Below are 17,942 nucleotides of genomic sequence, written 5' to 3' on the forward strand. Positions count from 1 at the left end.
GGATATATAGGTAGATATACATCTTTTCATTAATGTAGGCATTCTTTAAATTCACTCATCAATGCTTCAGAGTAAATGTGTAAATCATGCATATAATTTGCACATATACCCTTAGCATTTCGTTTTTTCAGATGATTCTCTAAATCACATGGTTTTAATTACGCTGGCAAAGGTTTTACTTTTGTTTTAGAGAAATAGAGTTGAGTTTATATAATAATGTGGTAGCCTGCAACTTTACAATGATTAATCCTGCCCCAATTTTTCCCATTCTTTAGGATTTTCTGCATGCACAATCATATCATTGTCCTTTGCAATATGTACATCATTTATTTATTTGTCTTATTGCTATGTTCAAGATCTTCAGTACAATATAGAACAATTTGTTTCTTCTGTTTTTGCTTGATGAATTAAGACAGAAGATCAATTTAATTTAACCTTAAAAAAATGAGCCTTGCATCTCATTGATTTTTTTAAGTTCTATTTTTTAACGTGTTTTCTTGATTTTCTTTTTCCTAATGAATTTGTCCTCATTTCTTCTTCTTGTAAGAACACCAGTCATTTGCATTAGGGCACACCCTGCCAATGCCATTTAACCAAAGTGCATCTTTAAAGACCCTATCTCCAAATATGTTGTGTTCTGAGTTAGAACTTCAACATGTGAGGGGCACCTGGGTGGCTCAGTCGGTTAAGCGTCCGACTTCGGCCCAGGTCATGATCTCACAAACCGTGAATTTGAGCCCCGCGTCAGGCTCTATGCTGCAGCTTGGAGCCTGGAGCCTGCTTCGGATTCTGTGTCTCCCTCTCTCTCTGCCCCTCCCCAGCTCATTTCTACACTTTGTCTCTGTCAAAAATAAATAAACTTAAAAAAAATTTTAAATAAAAAAATTAAAAAAAGAACTTCAACACGTGAGGTTTGGAGGGCATAAAACTCAGCCTGTATATATTTTAGGATTCCATTTGTATTTTCACTATTATATCTTTTGTTATATCACTAGGAGTTATTTACTTCTTCATTAGTTACCTTACTATTTAAAATATATATCTCTAACTTATTTTATGCTCTTGAATGTTATTATACTAATTTAATATAGGATACTTATAACAATATCCTTTTATTTTTCTTCTCTGATCACTTGTATTCTTATTGTTATATAATGTCCTTCTATATATGTTAGTAGTTTTAAATACACTGCTATTAATCCTGTTTAAAAACTGAACTGCCTTTATTTTTAAAAATTTTTTTTCAATGTAAATTTTATTTTTTAGATAGAGACAGAGTATGAGCAGGGGAGGGGCAGAGAGAGAGTGAGACACAGAATCTGAAGCAGGCTCCAGGCTCTGAGCTGTCAGCACAGAGCCTGATGCGGGGCTCAAACCCATGAACTGTGAGATCATGACCTGAGCTGAGGTAGAACACTTAACTGACTAAGCCACTGAGATGCCCCAAAACCTGAATTGCCTTGAAACAAATAACTAAAGTGATAGAATTTCTCTTGTCTCTCTTTTTTATTGTTTGTTTTTTATTTTTGAGAGAGAGAGAGCACGCACTAGCAGGGGAGGGGCAAAGACAGAGGGGGACAGAGGATATGATCCAAGCAGGCTCCACGCTGAAAGTGGCGAGCCATATGCAGGTTTCTAACTCAATAACCCTGAGATCATGAGCTGAGCCAAAGGCAGAGGTTCAACCAGCTGAGCCACTCAGGTGCCCCTCTTTCATTTTTTTAAGTTTATTTATTTTTTTGATAAATCATGAGTGTGTGAGCAGGGGAGGGGCAGAGAGAGAGGCAGAGGGAGGATTCCAAGCAGGCTCCACCTAGCCAACATCAACAGGATGCTCAACCAAATGAGTCACCCTGGTGCCCCTCTCCTCCCTTTCTATCTGGTACTCTAATAAAATTATGTTAGAACTCTTGATATTATCTCAAAAGTTACTGAGATTCTGTTCATTTATTCAGCTTTGTTCTTCCTCTCACTCTGTCTTCATTTGCATAATTTTGATAGCTATGTCTACAAGTTCACTGATTATTCTCTTTGTAATGTTTAAGCTGCTCTTCATTCCAGTTAGCATAATTGAAATTTCCAATAGCATATATTTCCTCTCCTGAAATGCCATTTTTGTTTTTTCCAACATTTTCCATTAATTTCCTATTTATATCCATGCTTTCTTTTGTATATTCAGCCTAATAGCCATGTTTATAATAGCATTTTATGGACTTTTTCTGCTAATTCCACCATTTCTGCCATTGACTCTTTTGCTCCTAACTGCATCCCAATATCATTGCTTTATTGCATGTCTAGATCCTCCATATGGTGATCTTTATATTATTGTATCTGGATTTTTAAACTGTTTTTCCTCCTTATTATTATACATAACACTTAAAAGTAGTTACATCATATCTGGTAAGTATGATCGATTTGTGCATTTATTTTTTCATTTTTATTTTTTTTTTAGTTTTGAGAGAGACAGAGCATGAGTGGGGAGGGGACAGAGACCGAGGGAGGCACAGAATTCGAAGCAGGCTTCAGGCTCTGAGCTATCACCACAGAGCCCCATGCAGGGTTTGAACCCATGAACCATGAGATCATGACCTGAACTGAAGTCAGATGCTTAACCCTCTGAGCCACCCAGGTGCCCCTCAATTTGTGCATGTTTTTTAAAAATACATATTAGTAAGTTTTTTAAAGTAGCCTTTATTCTAGAAATAATTTAATATTGCTACTAATGCATGGCTGTTCTTGGGCCTTCTAAATACTCTGGATGGTAAATGAGGACTGTCCACTATAGATGAAAAAAACTGATATTTTTTCAAGCTGTTTGTGAAATTTGTAAATTGTTCAGACTATAGCTACCTGCTGTTCTTTACTAGCCTTGTGGAGTTTCATGATACCTTAACATTTAGCAACAGATTCAAAGGGAATAGTATCGATTTCTGGAGCTCTTTCATTGTATGTCACTCTCCTCTGTGAAGTGCAGGTAACAAGTTACTCACAGTCCATTGAAATTGGGTCTCTACTGTGTCGTCTGTGTAAGAAGTAGGTTTTGCTTCAGATAGCCCTTCCTGTACTATGACCCAAAAAAGAGTTTCTAGGCGGAAAGTCCCATAGAGCTCTCACTTTGTTTCTATCCAACTGGGGATCACAGGTCTGTAAAGTACTTTTTTCCAGTGTCTGAAAATGATTGTTTTATATGTCATATGGCAAATTTTCTAGATGTTTATTATGGTAGGTTAATTCTGGTTCGTTGTGTTTGACTCATTATGATTGATAACAGACATTGAAAATACATTTTCAAGCATTTTAAAAATTGTGTCACTACACTGTTTTTGTCAAAATGATGAATTTTAAAGGTCTCCTATTTTATGGGTTCCATAATTAATAGAGTTGGAAAGTAATGAATTTCTGTAGATTTCAAGAAATAAGAAAATATCTTATGTTTCAAGTAAAATTGAGGCTCTTTTATATTGATTTTATGGTAATTAATATAGTCATTAATATGAAATTTCACCTAAACTTTTATATAAGTAAATGAAATTCCCTGATGATTTGAAAGCCCTCTGAGATAAAATTAGATTAAGTCAATAATTGCAAGTTGTGTTTTCATATCATCAAAAATCTTTGTTTGTAAAATACAAAGTTTTTTTTCAAGTATTTTCCCTTTCTGCCTTCACATCTTTTATGATAATAAATAGTAAGAAAATTTTGTACTTCCTATTCTAAGAGAATGAAGAGTAAATCATACAAACTCCTGATGAGATATCAATGACTAAATGATGAATAAAAATGTTTTGAGAGCTAGCAATTATTTTTAGGTAGTACAAATAAAATAAGGAATCATATTAGAAAACTGGATAATAAACAAAATGATAATTTTTGATATATAGTTGTAAATTTCAATTAAGTATAGTTGTAAATCTAAATTCAGAATAAGAAAATGGCTTAAAATCAAAGATAGAAAAAGTGTGAATTAAACAAAAATTAAATGCAAACAGAATTAATATAAAAGCAACAATGAGAAGTTAATGTAAAGCTATATACTAGATATAAGATACATATTATACATTATATGAGAAAATGGATAGATATTAGAAAAAATCAACAAAACCAAAATTTGAATCTCTGAAAAAGCTAGTAGAATTGATAAACATCTAGCAAGACTTATTAAGAAGAGTGAAATAACAACTTAAAAAAGGTTAAAGAGGGGCGCCTGGGTGGCGCAGTCGGTTGAGCGTCCGACTTCAGCCAGGTCACGATCTCGCGGTCCGTGAGTTCGAGCCCCGCGTCGGGCTCTGGGCTGATGGCTCAGAGCCTGGAGCCTGTTTCCGATTCTGTGTCTCCCTCTCTCTCTGCCCCTCCCCCGTTCATGCTCTGTCTCTCTCTGTCCCAAAAATAAATAAACGTTGAAAAAACAAAAAAAAAGGTTGAAGAAAAAGAACAGAAACATCATTATTGATCCATAAGATATAAATATACATATAAAGTTCATTATGAAATATCAGTATATATCAATATATATATCAATAATTTGAATATATATTTATACAACTTTCAAGGATCTGATTTCAGATTCTGTGTCTCTCTCTCTCTCTCCCCCTCCACGCTCACGCGCTGTCTCCCTCCTTCAAAAATAAATAAACATTTAAAAAAAGTTTTCAAATTTTTTGAAGAATTTTTCAAATTCTTCCAAACATCAAAAAAGATAAAACAATCACAAACCATTTTTTTTTAATATTTAATTTTGGAAGAGCACAAGTGTGAGAGGGCAGGGAGAGGGGGACAGGATCAGAAGCAGGCTCTGTGCTGACAGGCTGACAGCAATGAGCCCAATGTGAGGCTCAAACTCACAAACCCCGAGATCATAACCTGAGCTGAAGTCAGGCGCTCAACTGACAGAGCCACCCACCTGCCCCAATCTAAAACCAATTACTAAGGAAAAGAGTATAAGACAAAGTCCCTAAATTGTTTTATGAGGCCAACACCAAAGTCTGACTAGGATTTTCAAAGAAAAGAAAATTATGTCATTCCTAATCAAGAACATTATATAATTACAAGAAAATATGAGCAACCAAACCGGTGATATAAGAGTGGAGCAGAACAGAGAGAGTGAAAATAGTCTCACACATATAAAAATATTTGATTAATAATAAAGGTACAATATGTGGCAAATGTCTTTTCAATTAATGATACCGGGGCAATTGGTTATCCATAAGAAAAATAATAATAATACTAACTCTCAAAATCATACCACAGAAACAAAATTTTATATGGAGGGTGGTTAAAAATATAAATACTGAGACAATGAAACATTTGAAAACATCACTGGAGACTTTCTTGATTACTTGGAGTAGGAGTAGAGTTCTTAAACAAGACACAAACCTCAGAAAATATCTTCACAGCAGGAAGAGACTGCTAATTTGAACTACTTTTGAATTAAGGACTTTGCTCATCAGAATTCATCATTAGAAGAGTTAAATAGCAAACCACTTAGTGAGAAAATAACTGATGTTTAATTATACATATAGACAGGACTGTGTGTGTATATATAACAAGATTTATATTCTCTATGGAAGAATGAATTATACCAAGTGATTACAAAAAAATCTTACAAATGAGAAAATGGTATCCATAAATCCTATGAGAAAAGGGCATTTGTAATTTTTTTATTTAAAAAACTTTTTAAAAATGTTTATTTATTGTTGAAGGAGAGAGACAGAGTGTGAGCAGGGAGGGGCAGAGAGAGAGGGAGACACAGAATCTGAAACAGGCTCTCAGCTCTGAGCTGTCAGCACTGAGTCCGACGTGGGGTTCAAACTCATGAGCTGTGAGATCATAACCTGATCAGACACTTAACCAACTGAGCCACACAGGTGCCCCAAAGGGTATTTTTTTATTATTTAAAGTAAACTTTGTTTTCATTGATATATCATTTGACATAATTTCAAAGTAGGTGTGTGCTCTAACATGAGCCAAAGAACAGAATCCTAAATTTCAGAAAAGACTTTTTTCACACTGTTCTGAGTAGGACATGGAGGTTCAGGGCCCCCAAACATTTTACCCCCTGAGAGTTTATCTACAGATACAGAAGGAAGAGATAACATCAACATATAAAAATCAAACTGTATGAGATTATAATAGTAAGTTCTTGACTTTATACCACCTACTTCTTTAAGGTTGTAATGATAATAACTGATTTCTCTTCTGGGAAGTTTAATGTCTTATTTTGTTTTGTTTAAAATTTGTTTTAAGTTTATTAATTTTTGAAGGAGAGAGAGATACAGCGTGAGCAGGGGAGGGACAGAGAGAGAGAGAGGGAGACACAGAATCAGAAGCAGGCTCCAGGCTCTGGGCTGTCAGCATAGAGCCTGATGCGGGGCTTGAACTCACAAACTGAGATCATGACCCGAGCCAAAGTCGGACGCGCAACCGACTGAGCCACCCAGGTTCCCCAATTGTTTTGTTTTGTATTGTTTTGTTTTGTTTTGTTTTGTTTTGTTTTGTTTTGTTTTAAGTAAAATGTCAGAATATGTGAAAATGCTGCTTATTTCTCTTAATGCACTAAAAATACTGGAAGTTTTTAAATTCTTCAGGAGTCCAAGCTGGGATATGACTACTACTCATAGGGTCTTTTGAACACACTAATTCCAAATTTGGTGACCACCAGCAGCAAACTGGCAGCCACGATTGAGCCCCAGGCATACATTTTCCAGAGTGGTGGAATCTCATTCCCATAATGCCAGTTCCAGATCTAGGTAGGGAAAACTACACGTTTCCTGGTTTCTGAGACAGCTGATAAGCACCCAGGCCTGCTAAATCACCTCAAAGAAGCCCAGCGTCCAGTGATGGGACACTACCTGCTTTTGCATAGTCAATGATCCCACCAGAAGCAACTGGTGCGGCTTAGCCAAAGCCAATCCAATCCAAAGACACTAGTTGCCTTAAGTCCGTCTGCATTGTTTTCTGTCTCCATTCCCGGACAGAAAGGTACACTAGGTCTGCACCGAACCGCTTTCCCCAGGGTCGACTCTGGTACTCAAGAGTGCACAAACCGGGAGGCGGGGTCTTGGTCCCCCAGAAACTGAGGTACGCCCTATATCCCAAGGGCAAGACACCGGCATGGTTTTTGAACAAGCATTTCACACCAAGAAAATATATCAAAATTACCTACAACATAAGATGCCACTTAGACTGAAAAAAATGAAAGGAACTGAAAATTTTACAAAGTGTATTAGCTGGAGTTTGGAACAACTAGGCCCTTTATCATTGCTGGTTGGAGTACAAATTAGTACAAACACTTTGAAGTCTTTAGTTAATAATAAGCATAAGTGTACTATCTGATCTCAGAGGTTGATTACTATGTATATAGTCAAGAGAATAAATACTTCTATGCGGCAAAAAAGCAAGAACATGCATGGAAGAAATATTAGTAGCAGCCAAAAAATAGCAATAATCCAAGTATCAGTCAATGATAGAATGAATAAAGTGTGGCAGTTTTATAAAATGCAATACTGTATATTAATGTAAATTAACAAACCCCTGCCACACATAATACCATAGAAGAATCTCACAAACATACCCCTGAATAGAAGAACTGAGACACACAAAAAAATGCTTACACTTTGATTCTCTTTACATTGAGATCAAAACAAGCAGTACTGATCCACAGCGATAGAAGTTGGAATAGTACAGCTATCTGTTACAAAGAAGGAGGTAACTGCCTTCCACAGGAACTTCTGTTGTGCTTGTCCTGTTCTCTTTCTTGATCTGAAGAATGGCTCTAAGGGTGTGATGACTTACAAAAAATCACCAAGCACTCACTTTAAGTAGATAGTGGTGGCCTCAACTATACTGTATTTCAATCCTTTTGGAAATATTTTATAGATATCTTTCCTTACATTGTTTTTTGTTCAAAATTTAAAACAATAGGAAGCATAAAACTAGAAATGGCAGGTATAGGTTATTGGCATTAAAGTTGGAAAAATTATTTTAATTATATTCTCTGAAACTGTCATATGGACAAAATTGACTTATTTAAGTGTACATATATACAGGAATGTGTGTGTACATATAACAAGATTCATATTATCTATGGAAGAATGAATTATATTACAAAAAGCTCTTACAAGCTATCAGAAAATGTTATCTATCAATCCTATGAGAACAGACCATTTTTTATTTTTTTTAATTTTTTTTAATTTAATGGTAAATAGGAAATAATTGAAGTGGTTTTCAATGAATTTATTTTATTCTAGTTCTTCTAAGATATAAAAATAGAGAAGAAGTTAAGATTGAGGATAACCAATTTCAAATCTGATGAAATTTTTTCTTTGATATAACTGACAAAAATTATACTACGAAGAGGTTAATATTTAGTTAACTGGGAACTATAGACAAAATAGTCTGCTGAAAATGTTTTCCATACTGTTGTGAAATTTAAAACAATGATAGAAATAAAGAGATAAAGTATTCTAGAAAAAACAGAACAGTGAATGATTATAAGTTTAGAATAAATTCACTAGAGTCACACAATTTTATGTATTCACTAAAAACAATCTGGAGATTACTTTTTGCAATCTTTGTCTTCTTATATGTTATATGATGACGCTGTGTTTATTTGTAATTTTATATGTTAACTCAAATATAAACATTATGTAGTTGAGTAATTTCCCAGATTGAACAGTATGTAATACTTTTTACTAGGTCCTTTCACTATTTAAAAACATATAAAGTAAAAACCCATTTTGTAATATATTTATAGAAGCTCTGTGTTAATAATAAAATAATAAAAACTTTTATTATTACTTCAATGATATGTCAGATAATATTTATACCTCCAGCTAGTTTTTAATTAAAGAAAATTCTAGGGGAACATGACAAATGCTGTGAACCTTAGAAGCCAGAAAAACAAGAAATTTGGGGTAAATTTGCATAATTACTAAATTCCATTCATTTTATAAAACGTTTTTAATTAGAGACTTTAAGTCTTATTTGATTCAGAGCCCTGTGAAAACTCTTTATGGTAGGTTTCATGAATGTTGACACTTTTTAGAAAATTGCATTACTGTTTATTTCCTTTTGGCTTCTCATCTGTTTCCTGTTCCTCTGAGATTCACCCTCACAATATTTCCTTACCTTGGAAGTCAGTCGTTTTCTGCAGCAACAATTTTTTTTTAACACCAGTGTATTGGAATCCCGTAAATAAACTGACGTTCCACAGAGGCTCTTTGGAGTCTGACTTTTACCTCCACTGAATTGCTTTCTTGGACTTCTAAGTTTTAATAATGTCAAATCTTTCCTTTTTTTTTTTTTTTTTCCCTGCCTTAAGTTTGATAGCTGCTATAAGTTTGGGGATGTAACGGGACTCTTTTTTTTTTTTTTTTCTTTTCTCTAAGTCAAATTAACTAATTAATAACCTTAAAACTAGTTAAGAATTCTTTTTATTAAATTTTCCATTAAAATATCTTAAGTGATTTCATTCTCTTGACTGGACCCTGACCGATAAACATAGCATATATTTCCATTTTATTTTGTTGTGTTCTTTATGTTCTGTGTGCTTATATTTAAATGTGTTTCCTTTAAGGAAGTTAGAGTTTAGTTTTAATTATGTAAAATTAAATATAAAATTTAAATGTTTTAATTTTCAACCTGAAAATAATTAAAATAATTTAAATTTAATAATTGTTAAAATTATTTTCAGGTTGAAAACCATTTTTATGGAATTATTCATCAATTTGTAGTTAATTTTATTGTGCTTTATGCCGTGAAAGATGTATTTTAGTTTAACATTAATCTTCTGAATAAATATTAGGTAAAAGGTTATGGAAAGAAAGATAGGGGTGCCTGGGTGACTCAGGCAGTTAAGTTTCTGACTTGATTTCAGCTCAATCATGATCTCGGTCTTCGGTTCATGGGATCGGCCCTGCATTGGGCTCTGCTCTGACAGCACAGAGCCTGCTTGGGGTTCTCTCTCCCTCTCTGTTTGCATCCCCCCTGTGCTCTTTCCCTCTCTCTCTCAAAATAAATTTTGAAAAACATTAAGAAAGAAAAAAAAACAGGGGTGCCTACGTGCATCATTGGATTGAGCATCCAACACTTGGTTTTTGCTCAAGTCATGATCTCAGTTCGGTTAGTGAGTTCAAGCCCAGCATTGGGCTCTGTACTGACAGCATGGAGCCTGCTTAGGATTCTCTGTCTCCTTCTCTGCCCCCCTCCCACTCATGCTCTCTCAAAATAAACTTTAACAACAACAAAAAGATATACAGATAATAAGATGATAGAGATATGTAACATTAGATATATTACATATAAATAATACATTATTTTATAAAGATATAGTTATTTTACCAGCTTGGAAAAAAGTTTCAATTTGCTTAAGCTCCAATTTCTTCATCAACTTAAGTAGATAATATTAACTTCATTTTTTTTTAACATTTATTTATTTTTGAGACAGAGAGAGACAGAGCATGAACGGGGGAGGGGCACAGAGAGAGGGAGACACAGAATCCGAAGCAGGCTACAGGCTCTGAGCCATCAGCCCAGAGCCTGAAGCGGGGTTCGAACTCACGGACCGCGAGATCGTGACCTGAGCTAAAGTCGGACGCTCAACCGACTGAGCCACCCAGGCGCCCTGATAATATTAACTTCAAAGGGTGATGTTTGATTTTAAAAGAGATGCTCATAAAGTATATACTAGTGCTCAGAATATACTCAGAAATTTCACACATATTAGTCCTATATTTAATTTTCATATTTTTTCCTTTCCCTACATTTTTTATATCATATATAAAATTACATTAACATCAAAAAAATTAAAAATACTTTTCTATGGCAACTAAAATGTAAATGTTACTCATTTCAATACCCACTGCAAATCATGCAACTAGAGAAAAGAGAAAACACAGATAATGTTTTTAAATCCATGATCTATCTCCCAAATAAACCCATATTTAAATATCTTTATCTATATAAATAAGTGATATTTCTACAAAAATTTTCTTAAATATTTGTATTTACTATATCATGAAAATTTTCTGGTAATAGAATTTATGGAGGTTTTTGAATCGCTGCATGCATCACAGTTAATATACACATTTTAAATTATCCTAAAGTTTCTACATTGTACAAAGACAAAATTATGAGTTTATACATCTAAAAAAACTTGAGTCATTTATTTTGTGCAATATTTCTGAATAATAATTGCTGGAAAAAGACTGTAAATGTTTAAGAATTTTTTTTTCATTTATTCAGTCAGTAATTTTATTAGTGAGGATCCAGCAATGAATTAAACAGCTGATGTTTCTGTGCTCTTAGAGTTACCATATGCAGGTAAATGTAAAATATATCAGGTGATATTAAGTACTATAAAACTATGGCAGGGTATGGGAAAGAGAATAAAACAATGGTTGGGGTCATAGAAATCATTTTAGTTATTAAATTATTACCATCTACAAAGCTCTTGCTAACATTTTCATAATTGGTATAAAGGATCAAAATTTTCATAATCTGAGGAAAGAGGATTCTGACAGAAGTAGCAATTATAAAGCACTCAGAAGGGACCATCCTTGATAATTTTGAAGAACTGACAGGTTTTTAGTGGAGGTGAGCTGTGTGGTAGGCATCCTTCTAAAAGGACTTCCAAGGATCCCAGACTCTCAGTATTCATAACCCTGCACAGTCCCCTCCACTTAGGTCAGAATTGGGCCTAGTGACTTGGCTTCCAAGAACACCAGGTGGCAAAAGTGATGGGCTGTAATTTTCAAGATTAGCTTATAAATGATTGTTTTGCTTTCTGTCCATCTCGTCTCTTCCTTCTTCCCACTTCTCTTTCTCCCCCCTTCTTTTCTTCCTCCTCATTTTCCTGCCTCCTCCCCTTCTTGCTCCTTCTTCCTTTCTCTCTCTCTTAGCTTTGCTTTGATGGTACAATCTGTCATATTGTGAGTAGGCCTATAGGGAAGGCCATGCAGCAAGGAACTAAGTGTGGCTTTTGGTTAACGGCCAAAAGGGAACTGACCTTTACAATTTGACACTTCTTTGAATTCAAAGAAGTGAATTCTATGAAAAAACACATGAGTCAACTTGGAAGTGGATCCTTCCTCAGTCAAGCCTCACCCCTGGCCAATATCTGGATTGTAGTCTGGTGAAAGGACCTGAAACAGAGGACAGCTACATTGTAGACTTCTAGACCAGAAACTCTGAGAGCATATATGTGCATTGTTTAAAGCCATTGAATTTGGGGGAAATTAGTCACTCAGCAGCAGTAGTAGTAGTAGTAACAAATATAAGGTGAATAAGTAAGAAAAACAGTGTAGAGGGTGGTAGATAATGTCACAGAAATGTCATTAGATACAGATCTAAAGAAGGTAGAGGTATTGCGTTTTACTCTGAGTTCACAACCATTGTAGAATTTTAGCAAACGATTTTCCCAATATGACATACATTTAATAAAAATGTCTTTTCTGACTGATGTACTAGATATGGACTATACATTTGAAACTGAGATATCAAAAAGGAGAGTCAATTATCCTACAGTACATGGTAGGATCATTGACCATGATGATAATGGTGGGCAAAGTGACAAGTGGTCAGACTATTATTTGTTTTATTTTTAAGGGAGGGATATTTATTTATTTTTTTAAATTTTCATTCCTTTAAAGTTTATTTGTTTATTCTTAGAGAGAGAGAGGGAGAGAGCATGAGTGGCAGGGTGAAGAGAGAGAGGTAGAGAGAGAGAATCCCAAGCAGGCTTTGCACTGTGAGTGTGGAGCCTGATGTGGGGCTTGAACCCCTAAATGGTGAGATCATGACTTCAGCCAAAATCAAGAGTCAGATGCTTACCTGACTGAGCCACTCAGGTGCCCCTAGACTCTTGATTTATTTTGAAAAAGAGTCCTCAATATTTATTTATGGATTCAGAGAAAGAGAGGAGTTCATAACAACTCCAAAGTCTGGTACTAATTTATTAGAAGAAAATTGCCATTTAGTGAAATACAGAAGGCAGTGTGAAGAACAGAGTTAGATAGGATTAAGAAGTTAAATTTGGACACAGTAAGTTAAAGATCATTTTGTGAAATCCAAAATGGGAATTGGATATACAATTCTGTTATTCAGAGGGGAGGCCTAGGTTGGCCGCAGCTATATATATATTTGGAAGTTGAACTTACATTGATGTCATTTGAAAACATGGAATTCAGGAACTCAGTGTAGACATAGAAGAGAATGGAGCAACCAAGTATTCAAATATCTCAAGTAAAATGAGAGAAGACTATAGAATAGATTTTAGAAACAGGGAGGTCAACTCTGTTTGGGCTTTTGACAAAGCCAAAAGATAATATTCTATGGATAATAAAATCATCAAGAATTAAATTACAAGTAGTGTTAGAGAGAGAGAATATTCTAGACACCATTGAAATGGATTGAAAAACTGTGTTTAAAAAATGTTACTATTTTAGTATTGCATTTTTATTTAAACATTTGTTAAATCCAGCAAGAGACAGATTTTCAGCTAAAATAGATTTTTTTTTACATACATACCGTTAACTCACTTTGGTGATAGACTAATTCACTATTTTTCAGTGTATGATAGTGTTCCCCATATAGTGGAACTATGAACACTAGTGAATGTTCATAGCATTCCAAAATGAAGTTCTCTGTGTTCATACAAGTTTGGAAAGTGAGGCATATTATGTCCCCTATAGTAGAAACATTAAGAAATTCTCTACCAAAAACAATTACTTAAGATAAATTTACCCCATAATTCTTAAACTTCTTGATACAACAAACTTTTTTTTAGTAGGCATTTAAAATATAATATAGAATAGTGTCTGGGGAACCCTTTATTTATGAAATACTTATCCAAAGGTATAATCCTGCTACAATAATAATCTTGGTTCATAGACAGAATAATTATGGCAAAGACTAATTATTGACTTCTCGTGCATGGGTAAAGAAGGAAATGAGCAAATATTGGCTGTCATAAGTATTGTTTGATTAGTCCTCCCTCTATTATTGAGTTGTAATCTAAACTACAGGGATTTATGAACTGCAGATTTACAGAGTGTCAGAATAACCTTTGTCAAGGAACTGCATCCACCATTATAATTAGTTTGTCATTGTGAATTTACAGAGCTTTGTATATTGAGAATTCTCTTGTTACTTTAACAGCTATATTATCTTGAAATTAAATATGTCAAGCAAGAAATTCCCTCTCTAATACAGAGTAAAACTTAATTTAGACATTTTTATTGCATGAGAACTATGAACATCATAGAGTTAAGATTTATATATTTGACATAATTGCCCATTAAAGTGAGAAGGAGACATATTGTTCATTTTAAATAAAGAAAAATCACTGAATCTAATTGTAAAACGTATGCTGAGGTGTAATCCATTCCAGTGTATTTCCTAGACATTTGCACTAATACAATTTACCCTACTAAGCGTCCCTTGTACAGGTTAATGATCTCTTGCCATGGCTCTGATGGGATTTTTGTTTGTCTTGACAATTATTTCAATATCCATTATTGATTTACTCAATTAGCTTAAAATTTATTATTTTTTTAATCAATTTATAAACACTAAGTGCTCTTCTAAGTGTTCATATATTAACTTTTGTAATTCTCAGAATAATCTTTTTGGGTAGATATTACTCTCATTATGATTCATTTTGAACAGTTAAGTAAATTGAGTTATAGAATAAATAAATAATTTATCCAAGATGGAACAGCTACTTATTTCCAAACTCTGAGTTTCCAACCAGTTGTCTGACTTCAAAACCCGTCCCCATGATGACTACACTACAATCCTGGTTTTGTTTATAATTTAATCAATTAAATTAACAATTACCCCAGTGATTAGTCATTTTTAGATGAAAAACGAAAATTCAAAAAGGATGGCAGGACTCATTTCACAAAACTCCCACGGATAAAATAAAATATATGAGGATTATACTGAAACTTCAAAAGATGGAAAATGTTTACTAAATAATAGTTTCCAAAGTAGTCTTGCATTTTAGCACAGAAAGAAATATTATTCAATAATATTTGTAAATTAATAACTTCACTAGGAAGTAGAATTTTATCTATCTATCTATCTATCTATCTATCTATCTATCTATCTATCTATCATCTCTCTATATATATTGCTATAGATACTGCTCTCTCTCCAACTATAAGCCAAATTATACCATACAACGTCAGTGATGCATGAGCTAAAGAGATGGAAAATATTTCAAAGAGCTCAGAGTGGAGATTGGAAAAGAACATTTTTACATTTCTACTTAGAACTTTAATTTTTTAAAATTCTGACACGTAGTCTAGTTTTGTGTGATCTAAAATTAATTTTTGAAGAAATAATAAGATATATCTGATACCAGTATTTTTTAAAAATGTTTAATGATTTTTTGAGGGAGAGAGCATGAGCAGGGGAGGGGCAGAGGGAGAGGGGGACAGAGGATCTAAAGCAGGCTCTGAGCTGACAGCAGGGAGTCGGATATGGCACGCAAACCCATGAACCACGAGATCATGACCTGAGTCAAACTGGACACTGAATGAACTGAGCCACCCAGGTGCCCCTGATAATTGGTAATTTTATCAACTAACGCTAATTTATGTTAAAAATATTAGAGAATAGTTTGATGGTTTCAAAATTTATTTTGATGTTTTAGTTAATGTTAATTACAAATATATTGTAATACCATTTTGGTTAGAAAGAATATAAATCTAAGGATTTAAAACAATTAATTATAATATTCACAAAATCTAAAATAACACTTTCCACATGGTACAAATTCAAGAACCATTAAGATTTTTTTTTAATGTTTATTTATTCTTGAGAGAGAGAAATTCTCTCAACACTGTTGAGAGCACAACTGTGGGGGGTGGGGGGGCAGAGAGAGAGGGAGACACAGAATCCAAAGCAGGCTCCAGGCTCCAAGCTGTCAGCACAGAGCCCAACGTGGGGCTCATACCCACAAATCATGAGATCATAACCTGAGCTGAAGTCGGATGCTTAACTGACTGAGCCACCCAGGTGCCCCAAGAACTATTTTTTAAATACATGAATGGGGCAATATTATGTGTAAAATCCCATGTCATACCAAAATTTTGATAATGTGCCACATAAATAATCTTGTATTCTGTAGTTTTTACATTTGGTCTAATCTTACTCTCCACCAAATTGTTATGGAGACAAAATTAATGACATGCCACATCCTATCTCTGATAGCGTCACCTTATTTTGAAAACGACATTTGAAAGTTTACAGTGTATTTGATACCAATAGACAAACCTCAGGATGAATAAAATCACTGTAGATTAATGGTAGTTTGATATTATAAATACGAATTATAGTTGTCTATTGAATAATGCAGGGTTAGGGACACCCACCCCCCACATCTAAAAATCTGTATATAACCTTTGCCTCCCCAAAACTTTATATTCTTATTTTATTTTTTATTTTAAATTCCAGTATAGTTAACCTACTATGTTATATTGGTTTCAGGTAAATTTAAGATTTAAGAATTTATACAGCAATCAGTGCTCATCACCTATTTCCCCCAACCCCTACCCACTTCCCCTCTGGTAACCATCAGTTTGTTCTCTACAGTCAAGAATGCATTTCTTGGCTTCTCTCTTTTTCCACTGTGCTCTTTTGTTTTGTTTCTTAAATTCCACATGTGAATTAAATCATATGGTATGTGTCTTGTTCTTACATATTTTGCTTAGCATTATACTCTCTGGTTCCATCCATGTTATTGCAAATGGCAATATTTCATTTTTATGGCTGAATAATATTCCATTGTGTGCATATATTTCACATCTTCTTTATCCATTCATCTATCAATAGACACTCTGACTGCTTCCATAATTTGACTATTGTAAATAATAGCACAGGGGTGCTACAAACACAGGGGTGCATGTATCCTTTTGAAAAAGAACCTAAATAACTACACACACACACACACACACACACACACACACACACACACACACAATAATTCAATTAAACATGTGCAGAAGACAGAAACAGACATTTCTCCAAAGAAGATATACAGATGGATAACAAACACATGAAAATATATTCAACATCACTCATCATCAGGGAATTGCAAATCAAAACTACAATGAGATATCACCTCACACCTGTCAGAATGGCTAAAATCAACAACACAAGAAACAACAAGTATTAGCAAGGAAGTGGAGAAAAAGGAATCCTCTTGCACTGTTAGTGGGAATGCCAACTAGTGTATCCACTCTGGAAAACAGTATAACATTTTCTCAAAAAGTTAAAAATAGAACTGCCCTATAATCAGGTAATTGCACTACTGGATATTTACTCCCAAAATACACTGACTCTCCCAAATCTTAATTATTAATAGCCTACTGTTGACCATAAGCTTTACTGATAACATAGTCAATTAACACATATTTTGTATGTTATTCTTATAATAAAGTAGGCTAGAAGAAAGAAAACATTATTAAGAAAATCATAAGGAAGACAAAATATGCCTATAGCACTGTACTGTATTTATTGGAAAATATTCACATATAAGGAGATCAGCATAGTTCAGATTCATGAAATTCAAGGGTCACCTGCATATGTATAATATTCTAAGTAAGTTACATTAATCCTCCAATTCAAAATCTTTCAAATTTGTGTAACAACTAAATTGAAACATGATGAAATAGATTTAACTAAATAATAGTAGAGTGAATGAAGAAATAGAGATTTGGAAAGGCTTCAGTGGTAATGTTTTAAAGAAACAAGTATTACTAATGTCAATTCTGAAAAGTCATAAAGAGAATTACGTTATTTAGGATTAATATCATTTCTTTACTGCACTCAATCACCCGAAGAAAGGTAGATCATTTCCATTAATTGATAAATGTGTATACAAAAAATGCTTCAAACTTAATAATACCCTGCTTGTTTATTAAACTGGGGCCATGAAT

General features: G+C 33.9%; 1 pseudogene; it reads right to left on the reverse strand.

The window, feature by feature from the left end:
• Nucleotides 1–6,607: 6,607 nt before the first annotated feature.
• The window catches only part of LOC123583462, a 119,910-nt pseudogene continuing 108,575 nt past the window's right edge, over nt 6,608–17,942 (reverse strand).

The sequence above is a fragment of the Leopardus geoffroyi genome, chromosome A1, assembly GCF_018350155.1.
Source record: "Leopardus geoffroyi isolate Oge1 chromosome A1, O.geoffroyi_Oge1_pat1.0, whole genome shotgun sequence".
Classification (NCBI taxonomy): Eukaryota; Metazoa; Chordata; class Mammalia; order Carnivora; family Felidae; genus Leopardus; species Leopardus geoffroyi.